General features: G+C 41.1%; 1 protein-coding gene and 1 long non-coding RNA gene across 3 annotated transcripts in view; both read right to left on the bottom strand.

Annotated features, from left to right (window-relative positions):
- LOC121693311 overlaps positions 1-26,408 on the bottom strand; it is an 89,413-nt gene that overhangs the window by 15,971 nt on the left and 47,034 nt on the right. The window lies entirely within an intron of this gene.
- LOC121693312 lies at positions 8,848-10,192 on the bottom strand. The gene is made up of 2 exons (XR_006025462.1): positions 9,966-10,192; positions 8,848-9,142 (listed from the first exon to the last, which is right to left on the bottom strand). It is a non-coding gene; the product is annotated as an uncharacterized LOC121693312 (long non-coding RNA).

Consider the following 26,408-nt stretch of genomic DNA (forward strand, 5'->3'; position numbering starts at 1 on the left):
TGGCTTAAGGCTTGACTACACGGTGGTAACGAAAATCGAAATCGAAATTTGCTGTCTACATTATTGTCAGTGTTGGGGTTAACGCAACTACGCAAATCAAAACAGTGGTGTGATAATTGAGCCAGTAGAGAAATAACTGTTCAGAATTAATCTGTAGCCTTGGGTAGGCTTCTGCAGAAAACAATGTTGTTGCCGATTTAATACTATCTGGCGACGTTTTTAACAGGCTACGCAATAGAGGCTTAGACTATGACCCACGTTTTGGTTTCGTAAATTAATTTGCCCTACTTCTTGACTGCAATGTAGTCAATTGACTGCTTGACATGTCATTTTTATTTTTCTGTACAATAAACAAATACATCTGCTTTATGCCGCAGAATTACATTCATATTTGGAACTTACATAGTCCAATGCAGCGTTCCACTACGTTAGTGTTTCCCAAAACCATAGTAGCAATGAACGTTCGCAACCACTATCGTAAAGTTGTGTAACAACTACACCTCTCGACCTGTGGTAGAATACTAGAAGCATAGTTCCAGGGATCTTCATGTCAAAGACGTCACTGACGCCAGTTATTTGTTTGCACATTAATAATTATAAATATATTTAGGTTTCTAATTGATATTTACACTTCTAACCACCATACATCCATATTTTAAAATGCCCAAGGCAGAAAATACATAACACAAGAAGGCTGATTCTGATTTTGATAATATGATCTGCACAAAAGATAAACTTAGGTAAACAACGATGTCAATATTGTTGTCAACGTCTTAACCCAGATTCGAACTCTTGGACAGGGGACTGGTAACTGCTGTGCAATGGCGGCTGTCATCTGCCGGCCTTAACGCAATGCGCCACAGAAGTATGTGCAGGTACCCGTTCACGTGCTACTAAACGTCATTAACCACCTTAGTCCAGACTACTGAAGTTTGGAAACGATCATGGTCCAAACTTACAGTACTCTGTAAGTACGACAGTTTTGGGAAACAGTCGTAACTTACATGTTGGTTAGTTGAACGATGCATCCTGTTAGTAAAAAGCTAACCTCCGTAGTTGTACGGGAAACGCCCCCCAGATCAGCTTGTAGGCCATTAGCAATCTGTTTATTTTATTTAATGAAGCCTACACAGTAGATCACATGCCACATTCTCACTTTCAATAGACAGATGCAATAGCTATTGGTCAAGTATTGAGTATAAAGCAATTAAGATAGTACCCTATACAAAAAGTACTTCATACTATCATAAAAATTCGTTAAAACGAATAGCATTTTGCAACTTGACAAAACACTGGATTAAATATCGTAGGCAAAGGAGAAAACTTGTACATCCATTGGCCCGTGGGGAGATCACATGCCAGTTGCCTCTCCCTTCAGTATGACTTGTTCGGCTGTGAGCTTGTTTCGCAAAAAAAAAAAAAACTATTGCAGATATCAATGCGTCTTTGTTCATGGGTTTGGCCTCACAGCAGAGGCTTAGACAACTATGACCCACGTTTTGGTTTCATAATTTGCACTACTTATTGACTGCAATGTAGTCAATTGACTGCTTGACAGGTTATTTTTATTTTTCTGTACAATACACAAATACATCTGCTTTATGCCGCAGAATTATGCACTTGGATAGCCTATAGAACGGGCACATTTTGGAGAGAACGCACGCAAGAATCTGTAGGCTATTTGTGGCTGGTTACCAGCAAACAATGTTTAATGCATTAACTCAAGACGTCAAACATTTTCTAAACAATACAAACAGAAAGGATGCAGCAGGCAGCAAATGTAGAAGAGTCATTTCCAGTGGAAGAACAAAATGCTGAATGAAGCCCAAATTTATGAAGGCATATCTGGCAAGTTGTTATTCTTTGAAGACATAAATGGTTGGGCTATAGGCCTAGTTTGCAAGAAGGAGACATAAAGCGTGAGCATGCCACACTATCCACAGCTGTGGTAGCGGGGGTAGGAGGATTACTGTTAGCGCAGGATTTATATAAAATTCTTCAACAGAAGGCCTGCCTCGAATGCAGGCTTGTGGTTTGCGCAGCCTACAGTAAGTAGGTCTAGTGAGTTAGGAGTCCTCTAGACTTCTTTTCAACTATCTCAGAGGTGGAAAGTTGCGTTCGTTGGGGGCAGGGCCGGGTTAACAATTCATAGACCCTTGGGAACAAATGTCTGATGGCCCCCCCTGCCCCCCAGCCAACGTGAATCGGGCGGTCAGTTAATAGGCCTATCGTGAAGATTTGTATTGCCATTTAAGGCACGAGCGCATCTGTGAGGCCAAGCCTCACCAAGTAGCCCGTTTGTTTACAACTAACATTACATTTAATTAAACTGCTTATAGGCTATGCCGAAATAGTTTCAACATTTTGAATATCAGTGCCAGGTGAATTAGGAAATGCCTTATGGCTGAAAGCTGCTTGGGATCCCCCCTGTCAAGCAATAACCATACAAAAAGTTAAAAACAGATGACATGATGCGCATCACTGACATAATGCGCAAATAATATAGCCTAGATATTCCAATATATTCGAATACATGTGTTTATTTTAGAGGGGATATTCGAACGTCATTTTTGAGCAATTTTGACAGCCCTAGTCCACTGTAGGCTACGCCAATCGTCTATTAACACCTTCCGCTAACCCCGGTGAGTGGGGGTCGCTATAATGCGTGTGAAATAGCACCATTGAGTAGCCTATGCGAAATAGCCTTAAAATCGTTCCGGTGTTGTGTGCCTTCTGGTTTCTCCACCTACTGGTTTCCTTGCGCGTGCATGCGCTGCAGCAGTTGTCAGACATTCACAAACAAGTTGTTTTAGGCGGTTTGAAGTCGCTTTTCATACGCCATGAGCGCTCGGCTACATTACAGCCACTCGGACAAAAGACATGTAAAAAAATATATGTTTTGAAAACTATCATTAAACTGGATTCGATCCCGCAAAAGCAACACACGCGTGACTCTCTCCATCCTGATTCCCTACTCTTTGAGCCAACTAATATGTTACGCGAATCAATTAACTATTGTAGGCTACCATTAATTAATAATGTAGGCAACACCCAGGTAACATGTTGTCCAGGCTATCTGAAACAAGGGGTTGCCTCTCATCTACAACAACTGGTTACGTTGGGCTGCTACAGTCATCAGTGCACTGTGCACAGTAGGCCTACTCTTTGTGGTTGATCAACTAAAAATAAAAGATGTATTTGGTGATGACGTTATTGTAGGCCTAGTAGACCTAAATTCTGAGAAATTAAATGGTACGAGAAACGATCTACATAGCGCACCAGACCGCGATGTCTTCAAGGGTTGAATGAAGGGAGTTTGCAAAAATTAGTGTATTTTTCAAGTCAATAAACATTCTTAATTTTCTAATGTCTTTGTCAGGGAACATCTGACTTTTAAAAACCATAGGCCTGGTAGTCGCTCAGACAAGGAGTTATAAGATAAAGGCAATACCATTTGTGTCACCTAATGCAGTTCAGTGAATTAGCAAGATACCATCAGAAGGCAACAATCATAAAGCACAGTGCGCGCGCGCGCTCTCTCCCCTGTGCATGAAGCTGTCTGCGTGTTGTAGGCTAGATTTGCGTGAGTTCTTTCTATCTGCTTTACTTTTGTGAGTTGCGACCACCTAGGCTATGTTATAGACGTTCTATGAGGTACCAGTGTTTAGCTGGGTCACAAAACAATAAGCTTTGTCAGACTACTTTTAAAATGATATTCAGGGCTATATACATTTTAAACATTCGGGGCTGAAGACCCGACAAAGCCTTGCGTTAATTCTTCAGGTGGGAAGTGTCAGGAATTTTCATACGAGAGACGCTCTCATTGGTGGTTAGTATATGAAGTAGGGAATTGACAGCAACATATCCAATCACATTATGAGAGATGCTGAATTTAACATAAACTGCGAGGTTTGATTTTAAATGAATGTAAATTTAGCCGGGACTGTAAGCTGTCACACGTGGGTGCTCGATGTTTTCAGTGGGTGCCCGAGAGACGGAGCATCCACGGTATCGGCGCCTATGACAAGCGTATCTCGCGGTTGCATCCATTACAAACAAACATGCAATGTGAACATCTGGGATTGGGAAGAGCACTAAATGCTCTACTGAATAAGCACGAAGTCAAACCTTTAAATGAAAAACACTCTTTAATAATCAAAAAAATAAACCGCTAATGAAGTAAACTTGTGACCATCAAAAATCGTTTATCGACTGTAACTCCGTGATAACAGGACGTAACAGGAAGGCATTTGAAAAAAAAACGGAGGTTAATATGCTCTATATTTTGTCCAAATGATGTCTGTCTATCATCGTTGCACTCGGAGAAAACCAGAATGTTTAATTTGTCCTGCGTTTCTTCTACGGCTGCAAACGGGATTCACTCGCAGTTAACCAAATATTTCTTTATTAGGGCAGGGCAGGCATATTTCTGGCTATTAAATTATTTCTAAACCAGTCTGCTAAAGTCTGTAGTGAAGTCTGTGTAGGGTTTTCCAGGCTCCATTTCTTTTTACGAGACACCCTGCTCACTTGAGCCATCTACCGGTTGTTTGGGTTGTTGCAGCGACACACTGGGAAAATACAAATTAAAGTCGCGTGATACCGCGTGATCCCACGCGCGGACCGCGAGTGAAGCTGGCCAAGTCGAAGCACTGCCCACTGTATAAACTAGTAGGCTACATTAGCCACACTTTAGCTAACAGTTAACAGTAAGCTTAAAGTACAGTACACAACACATTAACATGAAACACACACACACGCGGGCCCGCGCGCACACACACACATTCACACGTGATTCACCCACCCCAGTCCTAGCCGGTGAAGCACCCGATTTGGTTCCCCATGCAATTCATGTTTCCCCTCTAGGTCTTTACACAGAAGCTCTAGTCGGTTACCGTAGCACGGTAACCTAGCAACAACGCAAGAGCTTCAAAACAGTGGCTTAAAGGAAACAGGAATTCCGGGGGAACCAAATCGGGTGCTTCACCAGCAAATGAGCTAAAACCTAGCATCTAACCGTTGCAGGCCTGGAGCGTCGCTTGAGGTCGGCGTGGCCAAAAACAAATGACCCCTTCACTCCGTTAGAGCAAGAGAAACAAATAGCGATACCTTAATCCCAAGTGGTAGGTTTCCCGTCGCGATGACCATGGACTGGCAGCAACTCACTGACAGGCATCCTCTCAGTGGCGAGATGACAACTTTGGCAAAACGTCCACTCGATAACTACAAAGTCTTCGGCTTTCAAGTTCACCATTCAGTCCGACTGGCAAAATACACAACGTTTGTCACGTTCTATTTTAAAGTTTTGCAACTAAAGCACGGAGCAAGTCCTCAACGTGGCTTCTCATCAACTATCCAGTCTAGAGGTGGGTCGGTCGCGAACGAACTAGTTCTTTTGAACGGGTCTTTAAAATGAACGACCTGAACTGGTTCGCCTTTCCAGTTCTTGTTCGTTCTTTCGTTCGTCGCTGAATCACACTGACCTAGTGCTGCTGTGAATGCCTATGGCCCAGCTTCCTAAGGCGAGAGCCAAACCAATCGTATGCTGTTGTCTGTATTGTTTCTAAAACGTTCTCATCGAATTAGCCAATGAGAGGCATGAAAGCATAGCAACCGTTTCCATGAACAAAAAACAAATGGGCTAGTGAGACTAGTGGGAGAGCATACGATAAAACATAATGATAATGGTTTACATTAACAACTCCATTTTGCATTTCAATATTGGCATTTACATTTAAATATCTGTCTAATGGTAAATGCATGCTGTCTTTGTATTTTCTGTGTCATGCCAGGTTAATAAATGTCTCTTCAATCTGTCTCGTTCGTTCGTTCTCACGCCAAGACCCCCCACCTGTTTCACTTCGGTCTGTCGTTCTCGTTAGGTCAGTCACTCGTTCTTGGCAGAGTGAAGCAGAATAAGCTGAGTGATTATGGCAAAATGGGGACTTGAAACCTTTTCATCAATATAATCTTTCTGCCAAGCCTTTAAACATGTTTGTCGGCATAGCCTACTGGGTCTTTGTTCCTTTATGAATGAACACATTTTTAAAAAAGAAATTAGCTGATCTAGCCGTAGTCTACTCTATTTACCTTCAATATGTAATGTCAAGGTGAATGAACACATTAGGGTCATTCTACGAAACCGGTGCCTTTTGCGTCCGGTCCATTTCATGAGCTCTCAACAATGTAAAAATGTGTCAAAATGTATTTCAAAGGATCAAACCTGTTAATTTAAGTGTTATGAATTACATAATGCATATTTCAATGTCATTGTAAATATAAATCCTACACTTTTTAGTCATCTTTACCAAGGACATGGCCAATTTCCCCATGTCCGGAAAGTCACATATGGAATTCGCACCTAATATATTAATTAGAACATTTCATTTTTTAACCAAATTTTCATTAATGTCATGATTAAACATATGCTCTTGATACTATACTATATGTTTTTTTTAAATAAAAGTATGATTTCCCATACAAAAATCATGATTTATGCTCGTCCCGTAGTTTTACATACCACCCCATAACGCTTACATGTTCTGGCTATTACAAAGACACTGTTTCTTTAAGTGACATTCAAGCGGCAACATTCTAATCTGAACAATGAAGCCTACCCGGAAGTTCGAAAAACTGCAATACATCGAAAATCCGCTAGGGACTGGTCCCAAAAGCGAGCAAATGTCCATAGACTCCCATGTTAAAATGTCCGTTTTCACAGCGTAAATACATGTTTTTAAAGCCTGGTCCCATGGACTTTTATTGTACTTTTCGGTAGTTTCCCAGTGCCTGACAACTGTGAGGGGGGTGAATTTTTTTCTAACTCATTAGTTTAGATCACATTTAGATATAAAATATATGAATAATTAAGGGCGTGGTCGGCTTGATTGACGGCTGACGTCGAGGCATACAGCAGCAGACGTTGCCAGCTGAGTGGAAAGTGGAAACCCTGAAACGTTGACGTCTCAGCCATGATTATACACAAAGTTACCACATCCTTTCTGAACATCTTTATTCAAAAAGCTGACATAAAATGGTTTGCTAAGCTATTAATTGAAGCCTACTAACCGACACTTTCAGAAGACTTCGTTCCAGTTTTTTCAGGTAAGTGACATTCATTCCACTACTATTTCACGTAGCACTAGATGTTAGCATTATTTAGCATCGAGTGGGCACTTTAGCGTCAGGTAAAGTGTAAACGTAGTAGGCTACGTTAGCGTCATATCGCCTCAAATAAGTTAATGTCGAAAATGATGACCGAATGGCAGAAGCACACACATACATTTAGTTAACTTGAATAACCCTAGTGAAAACCATTGTGCTCCCGTTATGAGTTAGCTTAACGTTGGTCATACTAGCCAGGTGTGAGTCAATGAACAGACAGCTCTAAAGTTAACGTTAGTTCACAAACATACTGGGGCAACAAAGCATGTTCTCGTCAAAAAACCTTTTGTAAATACGCTCTGTGGGAATGCTTAGTCCATTGACAATTTATACAGTCTTTGGGTTGTCACGTTTAAGATAAAAAAAAAAAAACTTCAGCCGAAGCATTAAAAGGCTTGTTGTCGGCTAGCTGAGGCAAAATTGTGAACCGCTATGAACCATTGACCGTATACTTTGAACATGGAGCGGTGATAACAAGCGATAGTTATAACTGACGTTTGAAACTCTTATTGATACCATTTATTTGTGAAACACATTTGAACGAACACTTCTTGTCTATGCAAAGTTTCCCTGTAGGTAATCCAGACAGGCTGGGTGCTGGAGAGGGCTCTGGACTCCTAACTTCAATTCTCGTCTGTGCAGTCGACACTCAGAAGCATCACTTCAGCATTCTGATTCCATGGTACTTTGACATTTTTCATACATTTAATTGGAGCAACCTACTGGTTGTATATTCCAGACATCCTTACCATATACTGAACAAACATGAATGCATTTCAGACATTTAGAGTGGCCTTTTATTTTGAGCAGTCCAGGGCACATCTGTGCAATAACTATCAAAATAATTTATCATTAGCATCTTTTGATAAGTCACACACGGAAAGTAGTTGTATTATGCCTTCAAATCAGCAGGTTTTGGTTGGATACAGATTGCATAATTAAACAATATGGCACCAGTGGCTGGCTACTGTTTGACTGGACCTTGGCCTAACTGTTAATAACTACCTCAATAGGGTGTAGATATGAGCTTACACTGTTTCACTGAAAACACAAAAATACAAGAAATATTTATTCTACATTACTTTAAATACACCACATTTGTTTTTGCTTATTGCCCGCATAAACAGGGCATGTGCAATAGTTGAATACGCGTGTCCTGTCCCCATTCAGCTAAGTGTTCTGTGAGTTTGTTGTTCATTATAAATATTGGGAGTGAGTCTGCAAATCTTACTTCGTTGTTGTCATATATTGCCTCCACAGTCTATGATTGCCACATAAAAAATATTTTTTTTAGCTTAATTTGTGAGCATTTGTTCAGTTTACAGTAAGTTCAAGGATGTGACATATACCAATATTTCTGTTTTCAGATCTGGAACATTTTGAAATCCTACCAGATGGGGCAGAAGTCATTGAGCAGTGGCAGCTTCTGATTTCAAGGACTTTGTTCACCTTTATTTACAGCATTTGCATCTATGTCTTTAAAGTGATCTAATATGTATTGACTATGTACTAGCTTAGTACATATTAGTTTTTGTTATTTTAGTTTCACAAATTCAGTGGTTACCTGTAATGCTCAAGATATACAAGTAAAAAATCACCTTTACTTCTGCATCTGGGTCTTCAATTCAACCTACTGACTGAAGCTGACGGATTTGTATAAATGTTTTTGAAAGCACAGGCAAATTGGTTTGGCATGAGTTTTAATGTAATTCACAGTTCAGAAAAGTTCCATAAACATTTCCAAGTGCAAGTTCAGTGCCATCAACAGTAAGTTTGCTTTCTGATATTTAAAGAACAGAAATGGGTTTGGCATAAGTAAAGGGTAGGTGTAACAGTCCATCAATAGACATAAAGTGAAATGTACTGTATAGTCTCAATGGGTTCAATATCACCACACCCCAGCCAAACCACTTCACCTGGACCTCTAGTCCCAGGTTAGAGCCCATGGACCTCCTTGCCGCCTCCTCCCCATGGCGAACTGCCAAAATAGAAAGGTAAACTTTTCATTAGTACCTATATATCTTACAAGATAATGCAAACCAACACTACTTGTTGTAATCAACAAACGTACAGTTATTGTACAATGCTGTAGTACTATTGTGCGATTTGAAATGGATCTCAGTGACAAACTACACTAATATTGGCATTGTTATGCCAAACACCGGACACTGTAACTGGATTTAACGTTTTGATAATAGCCTGACAAGAAGGGGAAATAAGGCAAGCTAACCGAACATGAACGCTGGATCGTGAAATGGCCACCGATGAGAAATTTCAATGTCATCTTAGACCAAGCTACCACTGACAACTTTAGAGCAATAGCGATTTCAAAACGTGATATTAAGAGTTAATCAAAATGAATTCATGATGACTAATACCCTACTACGATTTTGTTATCAATTCACACCACACGTTGACAGAATACAGCGAGCTGGCTGATGTTATCGTAAATTAATTAACGTTAGCACTACAATGATGGCTGCCACTGAGGATATGAGATGCTAACGTTAATCACAAAACAATAAAGGCAAAGATACATTTTTGTCAGTATGAGTTGCTGAACCTGTAACGCTAAACTGCTAAATTACTCTAGCTGCTACGTTATTTTACCGTAACTTCAGCAAGGGAGGGATAGCTAACGTTAGTTTATTTTACCTAGAAGCTAGAATCTGCAAACTCAACTCCTCATTCTCAACTTTTCAACCGTTCACCCGAATACCTTTCAGCATACAAAATTAAAAAGTGTCTGAACATGGCATTAAGAAACATACATGAACTTCACATTAGCAGATCAAACTTACCAGCAAATTATGTTACAGCAACGTCTGTGCCAGTCCATCTTGTAGGCCTAACATTACAGATAGCTTAGCTGAGGCTGCTCGGCTGACGACGAGGCGGGTTCACCGGCTTGCTCAGGAGGTGGGCGGGGTTAGGATTTCCCAAGGTTTTCCAAGATGGCGCCGCCCATACCCCCCATAAACGGCTTCATAACCGTTCTTCAGAAAATCTATGGGTGACGTCACAGACGCTTTGTCCATATTTGTTACAGTCTATGGTGACATTACAGACAGCAGATGACATCACTCAAACCCTTGCAGGAGCCAAGGTCTCAAGCAGGCAAGTTCCCACACAATTTGATATGATTTATTTGCTCTTTTTGGTAGTTAGATAGGGTCCGTTAAGCTTAACCTTACCACCCCATAACGTATAATAGATAGGGAAACTGTTAAATTAGGGGTTTTTTTTCAACTGTAATGTAAAGTGAAGGAAATTTTAAACTGAATGGTATATTTGCTATCTTAGCTAGTCAATTACAGTGCTAGCTGCAGTCATTCTGAGGTGAAATTTACCACCCCGTAACATACCACCCCATAACACTTTGTATCGTTATGGGGTGGTAAGGGGAATGTAGAGGGGGTGATAAGGGGAATGTAGAGTGGTATATATATTTATATATAGTTTTACATACTGTGATGACTGGGGGAAACCTCTGTTCTTTCTGCAGTGAGCCCTTAGCAATTAGTCATAGCAACCAGCTAATCTGTTGAATGCTGGTTCATCAGTATGCATTGGTCACTGTTAATATTTTATGACTATATTGTATGCATGCCAATGTTAGCCTACTGGAGACTATTGTGGTGAGAAATAATTATTAACTAGTTGTGATGGACTTGTTGGGAAGGGCTAACTACAAGCAGAACGGAGGTTTCTGCGGTCATCACAGCAAATGAATGCATTTCAAAATGTGAGAGTACTTTTTTGTGTATCTAGTGACAACCCAGTCATGAACTCTCTCTCTCTCTCTCTCTGTCTCTCTCAACTTGGCACACACACCTAGTCAGTGTAAATAATTATGATAATTTTCATAATTTGCAGACAATCATGGCTCCAATGAGTAATGCTGAACGACAGTGACTATTCTGTGCTCGCCGCAATGCTGATCCAGAGAGGAGGCAGCAGTATCTAGAGATGGAGCGGCAAAGATGGAGACGAGATGTCGAAAGAGGGAAGAAGTTAGGGGCAGCCGTGGCCTACTGGTTAGCGCTTCGGACTTGTAACCGGAGGGTTGCCGGTTCGAACCCCGACCGGTAGGCCACGGCTGAAGTGCCCTTGAGCAAGGCACCTAACCCCTCACTGCTCCCCGAGTGCTGCTGTAGCAGGCAGCTCACTGCGCCGGGATTAATGTGTGCTTCACCGCAGTGTGTTTCACTAATTCACGGATTGGGATAAATGCAGAGACCAAATTTCCCTCACGGGATCAAAAGAGTATACTCATACTAAGTTGTTGATCAAAGATCTGAGTGAGAGGACCAACGACAGTTAAGGAAAAAGTGGAAGGAACAGAATGAGGCCCCGTCCATTTATTAGGGAAGTGCGGTGTAAGTTTAAATGTTACTAACGAAGGTATTATAGCAATATTATAAATGTGGCGACGGAATAGCCTAGAACTTGGGTAGGCCTAGCGTTCAGTAGCCTATGCACTTGCGGTGATAGCCAAAACTAATGTGAATCGCGGACTATCCTACAACCAAAGAAAGTAAAGCAGATTATTTGTACCTGCGTTAGCCAAATAAAGGACGGGACTGCACCCTTCACAAACCGTAAAAATGAAGTTTATTAGTTTTACAGTTGACTACAGTTGACAGTTCACTATCAGTCCACACAAACAATTCTGGTTTCCTTGCACTAGCCATTTTCGTCGTAGCCTATTCTGTCTGTTTGTATAGCCTACAGCATGCAAGCTTTGGTCAATTTCTGTAACAGAAACAGTGCCACCTCTAGGCCTGGGATATGAAGTAACGTGTTGAGTCGTGTTGAGATGGATCCGTTTGGACGCAAATATTCTTGATACGGTTCCAGGGAACACGGAGGAAAAAAAGATCGGTTTGGTACGTGTGGACTAGCCCTGAAAGGAGAAAGCAGGCAAAGGCTAGCCTGGAAAATCCACACCCTGATAATCTAGAAAGATTAAGGGTCTGGCCACGAACAATCATGTAATGGCCCAACTCGAGGGGTGGCACCAAGCATGCATTTGAAAATCTCACTGCACGCAATTGGATAACACCAGACCAATGTTTACTCTGAATGATTCCGGACTTTGACGCAATTGGTTTTCCAACGTTGCAGCGCTGTCGTCATCAGTTTAGCGCGCCTCTGGCCCGCCTATGTCAGATACGATTTGATTGGTTCCACGGGATGCAAGGGGAAAAAATAACGTGCATCATTGCTCATTGCCAGAGTGTCTCGCAGAGACAATTCCATTGTGCTCTTGCGAGAACTCTGGATTTTCAGGGTAGGCGAAGGCTAGAATGAAGGCTTTTGACACCCCTCCTGAGAGTACTTTATCTTGTTCAATGTACCCAATTTTATGATCATATTTCAAAAATGAATGTACTCAATCTTCTGAAATCTATCCATGTTGAATGTAGTATTTCATGACATAAATTTGCATTTTAAACTTCATATCAATAAATATGTTTATATATACTTTGGATCTTGCCTTATTACGACATTAACAGTCCACACATATGTCCAGAACTAATCAAATTATTGTTAAATTATGGAAACAAACAAAATTAACCACCCCGTCACAGGATTTACCACCCTGTAACATGACTTACCACCCCATAACATGTGTGTTTTTTTTAAAAAAAATACTAGAGAGTGAGTGAAATAGCCCATAAATAAATGTTTGATCATAGTGTGATGAAGTGGGCCTATTTACACATGTAACTTTAATTTGACAATAGGGAGTAAAATAGCCAATATTGTTCAAAACACCAACCAATGGGCATGCGGAATTCACAGTTTGAAGATTAGAATCTAAATTCTGCAAATCTCCAATTAAAAAACAAACCTATAACTTTTAATATCAAATTAAGGACATTTCTATGACCGGAAAACATGAAATGTTCTGAATTCAATTTATGCATTATGTCTAAATGGAGCGCATCTTGTCCGTTACGGGGTGGTAAAAAAAAAGACACCTGGGCTACAATAAAAAGGAAAATATTAATAGGGATTTAAGCCTGAGGTGGGAAAATATTTTTTTATGCAGGTCATATATGTCTTATATCATGTGGATGTCTTAAAATATGGCTTGTCCTACATGATTTTTAAAAAAAATGTCAAAGTGAAAAGGCACCGGTTTCGTAGAATGACCCATTAGCTACTGCTGTTTTGTCTAAAAGTACACATAATCATGAAGTTGCAGCTATATTTGCGCTACAATTACAGTGTTGTGTTGACCGTTTTCACAAAGGAGGAGCTGAGAACCTGCATTCCATGATTCACTGCTGAACTACGTTGTAGGCTACCGGAAATGCGAAAGAACGAACGATTCAGAACGAATCATCTTGGCGAACTGAACGACGCGAACTGTGCCATGAGAACGAACGACAAAATCCACCTCTAATCCAGTCTCCTCTCTCGCGCGATTTGCGACCTTTCACCTCACATGTAATTCCATGCATACAAAAGTCATACAATGAAATATATTTGACCACCAAACATCAAAATATTACATGTTACATTTCACTTTGCCAATGAAATATTTTAAACAAAAACTCTTAGGATGAATTTAAACACATACATGACTTAAACACAGTTGTGGATCAAACTACAACTCCCATAATCCCTTTCACTTACCCAAATTGAATGGAATGGAGATGAACTACAATAAGCTTATTTCTTGAGCTTACTCCTAAATTCTAATATTATATAACTTCAAGATAATTTTAGTTCTAATGAGCAATTATGAACTTTATTTAATCTAAGTTATGTAGCCCCCCCCCCTAGCACTTATTTATTTAACTTAAATGCTTTTTAGCACTGCGCTACAAGTGTAATTCCAGCGAAAATTGACCCAAGGTAGTTTTTCTGCATTAAAACACATCAAATAAGCCGTGGAGACATTAATTTTCGTTGATCAACCACTACAGAGCTTGGCCTGATATGCTATAGCCCCAAATCGCAAACAGTGATGTAGCTATGGGCAGTAAGCTAAACGCTTCCCAATTAGCATTTTTTAACCAGTAGGCTAATATTGTTCAAAACAGCACCAAACCTCGTCAGTAGCTTGCTTAGGGCCTCTACACCAGGCCCGGAGTGGGTAATCGGGAGAATCAGGAGAATTCCCGGTGGGCCACTTCACTTTTGGGCCGGTCGAGGGAAAATTATTGACATTTGTCACGTTAATCTATCTTCTCTTAAAGTTGGCTACACACGTTCGCATTCTATGCCTAACACCGCAGCCTCTGCATGGGTTGTTCTCCCCTCCCAAGAAAAGTTAACTGGTTGGGTCCATATAGCCCGTCTTTCCTAAAAAGTTTTCTCAGATAGCCTACCAGCCGGGCCGGCCCTACCATAGTGATAAGCGTCAGGGAGGATGGATGGTAGAAAGACGCCATGAGGGACTGAAAAGGCCAGGAAAGAGGACAGACAGACTGGATTCCCTTCAATATTTTTTTTTCAAAGTTAGACTAAGCTATTTAAATATTTTAATAGGCCTACTTTATATAATTTACTATGTGCATCTATTCCCATATGCATCATATGTCCCATATACAGCACAGCAAATTAAAGTTAACCCACTACTTTACATTTTGCATACCAGTTGTATCTAAACAAACCAAAGCTTGACTGAAACATTGTAAAACCATTGTTTTGTTTTAAATTAATTAAGAGAGAGGTCCTCCTTGGATCCTGCTGAAAACTGCTGGTTTCATCTCAAGCACGCACGTATTATGAACGCATAATGAACGTACCCTAAGTGGCAACTGGCAAAGAGAGATTATAACGGCGTAATTGGGCTAATACTGGACGTTGTAGCGTTGTCAACCTATTCGCAAGTAACATATTAAATGAATTAAAATATTAGCCTTTTTGTATCATCCAATATGGCGATTCATAGACTTTGCAAATATTATGCAAATATTGGTAACACAACTCAAGCTTGATCTGTGTATAGCCTAGGCATAAAAACAAAAGTAGCCTCTGAGCAGCAGATCAGCCAGTCCCCCGCTGAAAATGATGAGCCCGAAATTAGCTATGACTAGGCTACAGGTACAAGTAGAAAGGATAATAGAAAGTTAACCATATGAATTAAAATTATTTTATGGAAGAAAGAACAGTAGGCTATGACAGCAGTAGGCTACATGATCAACCTATATGGCTTGTTTGCTCAGAAGTGGGTGTAGTAAAGGAGCAAATCACCAAACAACAACATGATAGCTGACCCATGCAGAAAAAAACATGTAAACAATACAGTAGTTCAATATGCCTCTTAGGGGAATTGTGGGATACATTTCAAATGCTTTATTTCTTCCTTCCTGTTTTTGTTAACTTATCAACCTATCCTTGTGGAATAGTGGAATATTGGTAGCCTATAATAAAAACTACAGGATAAGAGCTGAAATGTTGCCTTATTTATCCAATTTTCTACCACCACTAAAAAGTGGGCCGTTCTTGGCCCTGAAACTCCCGGGCCCTCTGGAGAAACTCCTGGAGCCCTCTGGAGTAACTTTTCCGCTTGTTTTCGGGGCAACGTCATTTAGAATTTTTGACGAACGGAAATCTTGTGTTGTTGACGGAAGGAGGAATGTACTCCTGAGCACTTAAAAGGGGGGGGGGGTCGTCGATAGATTTATCGAGTCTTAAAAGAAAGTCAAATCAAGCAAATTATTATGGCTACATCAAAACAAGCTTCTGGATACATTATAAATTGGCTCATCTGTGTCTGTGTGGTAAGTAAAGAACAGAGTCATTCTGTGTCAAATCAGACAGAATCCAGGAGAATGGTTGCTGCACCGTCTCAGATTTTTCTCAGAATTTGTCTATAGCACATTTAAAAAACAAAGTGCTGTATAGTTACACATTTAAAAAAACAAAGTGCATACATAGGTAGATGGAGCAAAGAGCAACTTCAAGAGGAATGCCATAGATAGATAAATTAAAGGAATTCAAATAAAGATAAAGCAGATACATAAGAATAAAATGTAGTAATGAGATGAAAGGGCAGCCTAGAATTGATAAGCAAGAGAAAAAAAGTCTCAGTCTCTTAAGAGCATTTCTCAGATCAAAATTTTAGTTTTCAAACATAGCTGTAGCTACCAAAGAGACACCAAGGTCATATCCCATGTCTTTCTTCTTCAAGTTTCGTTTAATTTATTAAGTACAAATAGTCAAAGTATCTACTTTTGTAAGCGAACTTCAGAAGTCTATTACTGTAAAAAAACACGTTGCCCATTCATTCCAATGGGAACCTGTGTGAGCTCTAGTGAGCTTACAAAGCTTGTCCTTCCGGCTTTTAGCTGGCCGGAATATGCCGGAATATGAGGATTTAAAAAATATATATATTTTTGCTGTGGAGAAATATTTCACCATCACCCACCCACCCCCTTCAGACACCACACACACAACATTCCAGTGAAGAATAAATAGAAATAAATAAACAAACAAACAAACAAATAAATAAATGTGTCATAAAGTGAAGTCAAATGATTAGATAGATCAGATAGGGTACAACACCTTGGTCATTATATTTGTAACCTGCATGAAGCCCACAGGATCTGAGCCACTCCTACTGGCAAACGGAAGAGGAATAAAGTGAAGTGACTGCATCATATTGAAGACCCATGACACTGACTGCCTCCTCTATGAGTGAAACTCCTGATATGCCAGTGGCAAGAAAATTGGATAGAAACGCAGAAGTATTGGAGGGTGGAGCTTGGGAGGATGAGGGGTGTGGCTTGGGGGTGAGGGGTGTGACTTGGGACATCATTGGCTGCATGCTATGCCTGCCTGTTTGCATCCTGTCGTTGGTTTAGGATGGAGCTAGAGACGGTTTATTTTGGATGCAATGCAAAACAGATGCATAGACATGGTTGTTACAGATACATGAGCTGAGACTATACTGAGATATTATTGCATTTATTCCACTATGTCCACAGAGAGCATGTCATTTCCTCCACTATCCACAGAGAGCATGTCATTTATTACACTATCCACAGAGAGAGCATGCCATTTATTCCACTATCCACAGAGAGCATGTCATTTATGAGCATGTCATTTACTACACTATCCACACAGAGCATGTCATTTATGAGCATGTCATTTATTACACTATACACAGAGAGCGTGTCATTTATTACACTATCCAAAGTCAAAGTCAAAGTCAGCTTTATTGTCAATTTCTTCACATGTTCCAGACATACAAAGAGATCGAAATTACGTTTCTCACTATCCCACGGTGAAGACAAGACATATTTTACCAATTTAAGTCCACAGACAAACATAACATTCAAGTAAACAAAAAAGTAAGTAAATAAGAGGGCACATATAATGAAAAAATAAGAGCAGCAAAATTTGGTTGAAATTGTGCATAGACAGTCAATAAAATACTAGTGCAAAGTCAGGCCAATAAAAGGCTTGGGTAGTTCTGTTTGACCTAAGTAAGAAAGAAAGTGGCATAGTGGTGCAAGTTATGCAAGAGCAGCAGAAGTGTTGTGTTTTCAGGACAACAACAACAAGTTGCAAAGTGTACAAGTGTGCAAGTGGAGTAGTGCAGGCGGCCATTGTGGGTCCAATGTCCAGGATGTTATGTAGCTGAGGGGGGAGAGGAGGGAGAGAGTTCAGCATCCTTACAGCCTGGTGTATGAAGCTGTTGGTGAGTCTGGTAGTGCGGGAGCGCAGGCTTCTGTACCTCTTCCCAGAGGGCAGTAGATCAAACAGATTGTGAGCGGGGTGACTTGCATCACTCACAATTTTGGTCGCCTTGCGGGTGAGGTGGGTGGTGTAAATGTCCTTCAGGGAGGGGAGTGAAGCACCAATAATCCTTCCAGCTGTGTTCACTATGCGCTGCAGGGCTTTCCTGTTGTATTCAGTGCAGCTTCCGCCCCACACAGCGATACAGCTGGAGAGGATGCTCTCAATGGTGCCTCGGTAGAATGTGGTCATGATGGCTGGTGGAGCACTTGCTCGCCTGAGTTTCCGCAGGAAGTACAGGCGGCGCTGAGCTCTCTTCGCCAGTGATGCAGTGTTGGTGGTCCAGGAGAGGTCTTCACTGATGTGCACCCCCAGGAATTTGGTGCTGCTCGCAGGTGTTGGGTGTGACCTCTCCGGAAGTCAACAACAATCTCTTTGGTCTTGCTGACGTTCAGCAGGAGGTTGTTGTCCCTGCACCACGTGGTCAGATGGTCGACCTCCAACCTGTATTGAGTCTCGTCGCCCTTGGTGATGAGACCCACCAGAGTTGTGTCGTCAGCAAATTTCACTATGTGATTTTTGCTGTAGGTTGCAGTGCAGTCATGCGTCAGCAGGGTGAAGAGCAGCGGACTGAGCACGCAGCCTTGGGGGGCCCCTGTGCTCAGTGTGATGCTGCTTGAGGTATTGTTGCCAACACGTACTACTTGAGGCCTCTGACAGAGGAAGTCCAGTAGCCAGTTGCAGAGGTAGGTACTGAGTCCCAGTTTGTCAAGTTTGCAGATGAGTTGTTGTGGTATTATGGTGTTGAATGCAGAACTGAAGTCTATAAACAGCAACCTTACATATGAGTCTCTTTCTTCCAGGTGGGTGAGGGCAGGGTGGAGGAAGGGCTGGGCAGAGCAGATTGCATCCTCTGTGGACCGTTTGGCTCGGTATGCAAACTGGAAGGGGTCCAGGGTGGGGGGGAGAATGGATTTGATATGTGACATGACAAGCCGCTCAAAGCACTTCATGATGATGGGTGTCAGTGCCACAGGGCGGTAGTCATTGAAGCAGGATGGAGTAGTTTTCTTCGGCACAGGTATGATGGTGGCAGCTTTGAAACATGATGGGACGATGGCTTGCTTCAGGGAAGTGTTAAAGATGTCTGTGAAGACATCCTTAAGCTCCCCTGCGCAGTCCTTCAGCACACGACCTGGGATGTTGTCTGGACCTGTTGCCTTACGGGTGTTGATAGCAGCAAGTGTCCTCTTCACGCTGTCGGCAGAGAGGCACAGGGGCTGCTCGTGTGGAGGGGGAGGGGTCTTCTGTGGGCAGGTGCTGTTTTGTGCTTCAAAGCGAGCAAAGAAGCGGTTCAGGTTGTTGAGCAGAGGGATGTTGCTCTCACAGCTCTGTGGCGCGGGCTTGTAGTCCGTGAGGGCCTGAATGCCCTGCCATAGGCTTTGTGCGTTCCTGCTGTCTTTGAAGTGGGTAGTTATCTTGTGAGTGTATTTCTTTTTTGCTTCCTTGATGCCACGGGACAGGCTGGCTCTCGCTGTTCTCATGCCAGCTTCATCCCCAGCTCTGTAGGCTTTGTCTCTGGCCCTCAGCAGCCTGAGGACATCCCCTGTCAGCCATGGCTTCCAGTTAGCCCGAGTGATGATGTCTTTTGTGTCCACACAGAGCATGTCATTTATGAGCATGTCATTTATTACACTATACACACAGAGCATGTCATTTATTCCACTATCCACACAGAGCATGTCACATTTATGTGCAGTTTATGACAGCTGCTATGAATGTGTTATGAACTCACCCGTCAAGTAAAACCATAACTTTACCATTAGGCTACCAAAAAATAGCCTACCATTAGGCTACAAACAAATAATTTTACCATTAGGCTACTAAAAAAGAATTTCTGGGGTGAGCCTATTTGCTATGGTAACCTAGCAACCTGTGTGTGTGTGTGTGCACATGTGCGGTGCGTGAGGGAAGATGAGGGTGCATGCATGTGTGTATAAGGGGTTCTTTTTTAGGCATACTGTCTTGCAATTGAACGTGAATAAGTTTACTACTTAAAAACATCAAAGCTAAACATTACATCACGACATCGCTACGAATACAGTATGTGATTAAAATCAGCCAACATCAATGTAGGCTATAGGCTACGTAAATAGATAGATAGGCTAGATCAGGGGTGTCAAACATAAGGCCCGGGGGCCAGTTCCGGCCCACCAGCAGGTTTCATACGGCCCACCAGATGTTTTAGGTAGGAGGGGGAAAAATAAAAAGAATAATAAGATAAGATAGTTAGATAAGATAACAATTTGTGATAAGAAATTTCTGTGATAAATTGATTAAAACTAGCGCTACAAACCATCGTCTGGAGGAAGAGGCCAAAAATACTGACATGGAAGTAGGGTGTTTCAAGAGAGAAAGAGCAGGATATGACGGTAGTAGATTATTTGTACTTCTCAAGTGGGTATAGTAAAGGAGTATATCACCAAACAACACTGATACTCGTTCATTCAACTTTTGACCTATAACCCATGTTGAAGTTATACAAACTACAATCAAATCTGAGATTTGTCAACGACAATCAGGTGAAAGAGACAATTTTAGCCGTCTAGCTCCATTGACTCCCATTCATTCTGCACTCATGGCGATCGCCCCCAGTGGAACTCTGGTGGAACTGCATCCAAAATTCGGTACAATGGGACTTAATACGGAGTGGCAAGGCTCTCCGTAGACGGGCTCTGGTAGAGTGATAGATAGCCTACTTTATTGACACTTGGTGAAACAGCATGGAGTGGATGTTTTCGGTTCTTTTCCTTTTTGAGTAGGCCTATGTAATGATCCCAAAACTTGTTTGCAAACTTTAGACATTCTCTGCCATTTATGGACATCTTGACTCCGCAATCGCGCCAGCTAAATTCAGAATGCATCACGATTCACGCGCTAGTGGTGTGCTTCCTGAACAACGGTCCGTGTGGAACAGGGTTTTTGCCTCGAGTAATTTTTGTTATCGAGTTATTCGAGTAACTCGATGAATCGTTTCAGCCCTAGTGCCTTTTGCCGTATTATACATGGTGTGAACATGAACACATGCAATAATGAGATTACAACTAGTAATCTCCTTTGACTTCACTCTGAGAACACCAACAAACTAACAGAAACTTTGGGGAAGTGGAAATCATGGTAATCATGACAAGAAATATATTCTATATCATAAATACAACAAGTGTGTGAGTGTGTGTATGTATGTGTGAGTGAGTGATACTTTTTAGGTGTTGCACATTTATTAGCATTAACTGTACAATACTTGTCAAGTCCAAAGTCAAGTTTTCTTTCGGCCAAACTTGGTGTCATTCTATCTTAGAGTCTGTGGTGTGTGGACATATGTACTTCTATTTAGTGACAACATTCTCTCATGTCAGTGTTTGGCTGTTTGCTTTTTTAGTATATTTTTTTGGGCTTTTTTATACCTTTAATGATAGGACAGTGGAGAGTGACAGGAAGTGAATGGGAGGGAGAGCAGGGGTGGGATCCGGAAAGGACCACGGGGCGGGAATTGAACCCGGGTCGCCGGCGTACGGTGCAGGTGCCCCAGCCAGTTGCGCCACAGCTTGGGCCGGCCGTTTGCTTTTTGATGTGGTGAATTAAGGCCTACAGGTAACAAGAGGTGAATTAAGGCCTACAGGTGACAAGAGGTGAATTAAGGCCTGCAGGTGACAGGAGGTGGTGAATTAAGGCCCACAGGTGACAAAAGGTGGTGAATTAAGGGCTTCCTGTGGTCACTGAATCAAGCGTTACAGGAAGTGAATAAAAAAACCTGTCTGTTTAGAGAGGCCTCTACAGAACTGATGAGCTCAAAGGGCCGAATGACCATCGTGCTGCCCCTCTAAACATCCGCCAACGGGGGAAATCACACTAATCGTGTGATGACAACTTGCAGTTGCCACATGAAGAGCCCCTATCATTTCATTTTATGTGACTAACAGTCACCAAATGGAGATATGACAAATAGTGTTCTTTCCTCAGCAAACCGCAAACTCACAGAAGCTCCCAAATACAGTATAACTTCTAGTCTGTCTTCTTCCACTTGTATGAGAAAGGCCTTGTGTGGCTAAAAGCCACACACACACACATCAGCAGATGTAGTTCTATTTTTGCACCCAAGTGCATGAGAAAGCAGTTCAGGGACGCGTTAGTCACTTGTTACCCAAACACACTCACTACCTACATAATGTGTTGCATGCACTTGTATTTATCGTCATCATAAGCTTGTCCTTCCTCTGCTTCAGCTTTTACATTATTAGCTTGTCCTTCCTCTGCTTCAGCTTTAACATTATTAGCTTGTCATGCCTCTGCTTCAGCTTTTACATCATAAGCTTGTCCTTCCTCTGCTTCAGCTTTTACATTATTAGCTTGTCATTCCTCTGCTTCAGCTTTTACATTATTAGCTTGTCATTCCTCTGCTTCAGCTTTTACATTATTAGCTTGTCCTTCCTCTGCTTCAGCTTTTACATTATTAGCTTGTCCTTCCTCTGCTTCAGCTTTTATTTACCGTTTTAATTCGCTTATCATTCCTATTTCAGCTTTATCTGCTCTCTTCTGAAATGGAGACGCCAGAGGTGGGCACAAATACATCAAAAACTATTTTGTTACAAATTACAAATACTGGCTCATGAAATGTAACAAAATAAAATACAAAATACTGATGTGAAAAATGTATTTAATTAAAATACAAGTAATTAGTAATTTGGAAATACAAAAATACCCACACAATAATCATGGTATACTAACAAGGCATATTATTGAAAATGTATCCCCAAGAGACAAGAAATACTATTTTTGATTGGCTGGCAGGGGGCTATTAATTCTGTACATTGGGGCACCTATGAAGTAGATCTGGTAAAAAATGTAATCACCATCCCATATCAATGTAAACAATGATTGAACTGACAAGCAGGCTTCGCAACAGTGGAATCAACTGTAACAAAGCAAACTACCCACCATAACCAATGAAAGTAGTACAATAAATTGAACAGGTTGGCCTCTTTTTAAACTGAACTACATTTCCCTTGTTGTGCTATAAATGCATGCCTGCTGGCAACATGGGGGATAAACAGAATAACAACCTATAAGGTGTCCCAATATACAGACTGAATTAACTTGGGAGAGAGTTCCACTCCGGGAGAGAGTTCCACTCCGGGAGGTCTTTGTCTCCGTCTCCTCCATTATTTCTGCATATCAGGACACCTCAGCGGATCTTACTCCTTACACAAATCCTCATGTCAAATCCAAGTTTTAATACTGTCCTGTAGTAAATGCGGATCTTACTCCTTTTACATAAATCCTCATGTCAAATCCAAGTTTTAATACTGTCCTGTAGTAAATGCGGATGTTACTCCTTTTACATAAATCCTCATGTCCAATCCAAGTTTTAATACTGTCCTGTAGTAAATGCGGATGTTACTCCTTTTACATAAATCCTCATGTCCAATCCAAGTTTTAATACTGTCCTGTAGTAAATGCGGATGTTACTCCTTTTACATAAATCCTCATGTCAAATCCAAGTTTTAATACTGTCCTGTAGTGAGAATGAACATCAGCTATTAGGTACTCAAGGTCATGGGGTCAAAGGCCGTGGTCCTAATATTCTCCCTCAGTATCTTATCTGTATCGTTTTCAAATTGTAGTCTTGTAGCACTTAACACACCTGACAATTCAAGCTCCTAGTTACTTTTTTAATTTAAGTTCTTTCAACTTCCTGACATGTTCTAAGGGGCTTTAAGTTGTCTACAGGGTGACAAAAATGGACATAAACAAACAAATTGGGTTTACACCCCATGTTGTCCTTACAGAAGAGTGATAAACTTGACCATTTTGGCTCCCACAATTGACTTTTCTTTTCATTTTTTTTCAACTTTACACAAGTTCAGAGGGGATCATAATAGAAGGAAGTTGGATCTCACACTTTTAAGTTGGTCACAATGTGGCATACCACAGCAAGGAAAATGGAAAATGGGTAAACATGTCATGCTTTTCTTCCAAAAAGGTAATTAAATGTTTAGGTCAACTTTGCCCAACGGATATCTCCAGGCACCCAGCCTATTCTTAAAAAAAGATTCACCAAGATTCTGGCCTTTGGCTTTATGATAAGCATTGCCTATTGTCATGTTATAGCGGGTAGTATATTTGAGTTTTTCCAATCCTGCAAAATACAAATTACAAAATACGCTAAAGTAATTAAATACGTATTTTAAATACATATAATTGAAATACTGCCCATGTCTGGGAGAAGCTCATTTCTCACGTTCCTCTGTTTTGGAAATGCCTCAGCAGAGCTTCACTGCGTGTCACATATTCATCTCCACCTCCAGACAGGAAGTGATGTTAACCACACGCAGCTCCTCTCACACTACAGGAAGCTGCCAGTAACGGAAGGCTACAAAACATTCAAATATTTTATTCTAAATCTTTTTACATCAACTCAGTCTGTATGTTTGTGTGTGCGTACCCGCACATGTGTGTGTGTGTGTGTGTTTGTGCTTGTGTACGCGTACTTGCATATGTGTATACCGGTATGTGTGTGTGTGTGTGTGTGTGTGTGTCACAATGGTGCTGTGCAGATCATGATTATTTCTGTCCACTTCCCCTTTGTCACTCAGCCCAAAGTTTCTGTTAGTTTCACAGAATGAAACTGTGTTGGTGTTCTCAGTGTGAAGTCAAAAGAGGTTACTATTTGTAAGCTTAATTGCGATTTAGGTGTTCAATCCTTGTTATCCTGTTCGCTATCCTGTTAGCTACCATGGAGTTTCAACAAATACATATGCACAGTATTTGCACAAATAAAAAGTAATCAGGAGAAATGAAATGAGTGTGTGTGTGTGTGTGTCTGTGTTTCTCTCTCTGTGTGTATTTGTATGAATGTTTGTGTGTCTATGTGCCTGTGTGTGTGTGTGTGTGTGTGTGTGTGTGTGTGTGTGTATGTGTGTGTGTGTACATATCTGTGCTCGTGTACTTTCACAATCAGTGTTAACACACACACACTAAGTGCTAATGGAACAGTGATGAGATATGTATTCACAACATGACGGAGGACACTCTCAACTAAATGCATCCTGTGTTGTTTCTGTATTATTTCAGAAGATTTAGCGCCCCCTGTTGGAATGTCTCCTTGTCTGCTGAAGGCCCTGCTGCTGTCTGTGGTCCTAATCGCCATGGTTACTGCTGTCATTACTGTACATATCAGACAGAAACTGGACAAAGCAAAATGAGTGTGCTGTACCACAAGGACAACAACATGGGAACAGTGGACTTGTAAACTATAGCGGATTGTATGGTGGAGATTTCTAACCGGGCCTGATGCTGTTTTTGCATTATTTTCATAATAATATCTATTTAAAGGTGTTCTGAAGACCAAACTGAATTAGTCTGTATAATGTAAATTTAGCCACCAAATGATGTGTGCTGTGTAACATGCTAGCTTGCTAATATGAGAACCTGTATGGTACAGTGTTGTCCTGATAGAATAGAAGAAACAAAACAAAGAAGATGCAAGAACACAAACCGTAAATAAGAGGGTGAATGGTGTTCATTAATTGTCTCACTGAATGTATAACCTATCAGAATTTCTCTATTAAGATGCAATTTTGATGTTAGTCAGGACCGAAAATTGAGAAATAGCCCTGGAAAAAATGTGGTATTTTGAGGAAAAGTACTTCATGGGTTCATGATTTTTAGGTGCTGAATCCATTTCACTCAATTTTAACTAATGGCAACACATATAGCTTACTGTGCGTCACTGGCGATAACGGCCATGTCTTGTACTAAACTACCATCAGAGTCATGAACACAAGCTGAAAACCTTGCAGAAATTGAATACTGACATGTGTCTAGCTTACTTGCTGCGTGCCGCCAACACAGAGCAGGCAGGGTCCTGGCGAGCTCTTAGTGTCTAGACCCCCAACACAGAGCAGGCAGGGCCCTGGGGCCTCATTTATAAAGCGTTCTTACACACAGATTTGATCTTAGACCGTGCGTACGCTCAAATCCATGCCAACGCTCAGATTTATAAAAACCGTCTTTGACGTGGAAAACTGCTTATCTCCACGTCAGGTTCAAACTTGACGTACGACCATTTCCTTGTGGTAATGCCGGGGTACTGCAAGTAATCTGAGGTCTAAATGTGATGCATTTTCAAAATTCCAAGACCATCGATCTCATGTCTTTCTTTGCCATATGCATGATCAATATCAGAAGATTTTTAAAGACGTTTTTGGACGCCGCTTAATGTTTCATGGTTTGGCATAAAACTGCTAATGAGAACTATAGCCCACTTAAGAAATGGAAAAAACGTATAGCTTACTTATTTCATAATATCTATATAAAAAAAACACCAAGACCTACGATAGAATGATTTAAACATTCTTACAGGTGATCTAGTATATTTAGTGTTCTCACCAATCTAATATTGACCATAAAATGTCCAATTGCCCTTGTTTAGGAGAGGAAAAGTCATTTGTGCCAGGGATGTAGTGGTAAAATAAGGTGGG

This window comes from Alosa sapidissima, chromosome 19 (genome assembly GCF_018492685.1).
Source record: "Alosa sapidissima isolate fAloSap1 chromosome 19, fAloSap1.pri, whole genome shotgun sequence".
NCBI classification, from domain to species: Eukaryota; Metazoa; Chordata; class Actinopteri; order Clupeiformes; family Clupeidae; genus Alosa; species Alosa sapidissima.